Raw genomic sequence first — 1,411 nt, 5'->3', positions numbered from 1 at the left:
AATAGGACTGTGTGTGTGTGTGTGTGGAGGAGTTAATCTAGCAGTAGGAGTGTGTCATGTGGGAGGCTGAGAAGCTGGGGATGTTGACTAGAGGTGCTGATTTATCCAGGAACAGCACAGGTCACACACACGCACACTCACACAAACACACTCACTCACAATCACAGCCCTCCCCCACCTCTTTTTCTGAGGAAGACATATTTGGTGTGGAGGAAGTCAGTTTATTGGTTGGTGAAACCTGTGAGATCCAGCTGTTTCCCGTACTCTGTTTGTGCATTCACACCCATTTGCAGTACACACACACACACAAACACACACATGCACCTACATCAGTATTTTGACTGACTGTGTGTGTGTGAGTGTGTTTGAGGGTTAACAAGAATGGGGTGTTTACATGGACAACTTGATGACGATGTAATTGTGACGTCATGGCAACACACCCTATACATGAAAGCAAGTGATTGTGTTTGTGTGAAAAAAGCCCAGAGAGAGATAGAGATAGAGGGATGGAGAGAACAGAGGAGAGCTGTTTTTAGACCTGGTTGTAGAAGCCTTATCATTGGACAAACAGGTCTGGAGCACATGATAAAATCCTGCTATCTGATAGGCTGAAAGGACTCAGAGTTTCCACTGGTAACCATGGTTACATCAGTGGAACAACAGGCTGTCCAGTGGAAACTAAACTACAACATATTTAGTTCACTAAATTACTAAACGTCTTGTTTAGTTAACTACTAGATACCTTTTTTCACTAACACACAAACACACACATCTGCAGCCGAAATGCAACACAATCTGAATGCATCTACGTATCTCCACTGTTGCTGTAGTAACCATTCCCGTATAGGAGCAAAGCAAGACAGGTGTATGACAACAGCAACAACACAACTGCCAGCTGTCTTGGAGTGATCAAATCTGCTGACCTCAGACCTTTTCTGTCTTATCTACCTCTATACTTTCTCTCTTTCTCTCTGTCTTTCTCTCCCTCTCTAATGTATCAGTGTATCTGATCGCCCTGGGGCCTCTGACTGAGATCATGACCCAACCAGGACAACTAAACCTGATTATACAGGAGTCTGGCTCCTCACATCCATCTCCCTTTTGCTCTCTCTTTCTCTCTTTCTCATTCTTGTTCTCTCTCTTTCACTGTTTCTCTCTGTTTCTTTCTCTATGTCTCCCTTGCTCTCTGACCTCTAACCTCTAACCTCCAACCTCTCAACTCTTTCTCTCAACCCATCTCTCTCTCTCTCGCTCTCTCTCTCTCTCTCTCTCTCTCTCTCTCTCTCTCTCTCTCTCTCTCTCTCTCTCTCTCTCTCTCTTTCTCTTTCTTTCTTTCTTTCTTTGCCTGACCGACTTCTGTTGTAGTCACAGACCAGGCCAATATGAGAGCAGTCTTGTACATCCATGTATC

Source organism: Osmerus eperlanus, chromosome 14 (assembly GCF_963692335.1).
Source record: "Osmerus eperlanus chromosome 14, fOsmEpe2.1, whole genome shotgun sequence".
NCBI lineage: Eukaryota > Metazoa > Chordata > Actinopteri > Osmeriformes > Osmeridae > Osmerus > Osmerus eperlanus.
Note: the sequence above shows the minus strand (reverse complement) of the source record.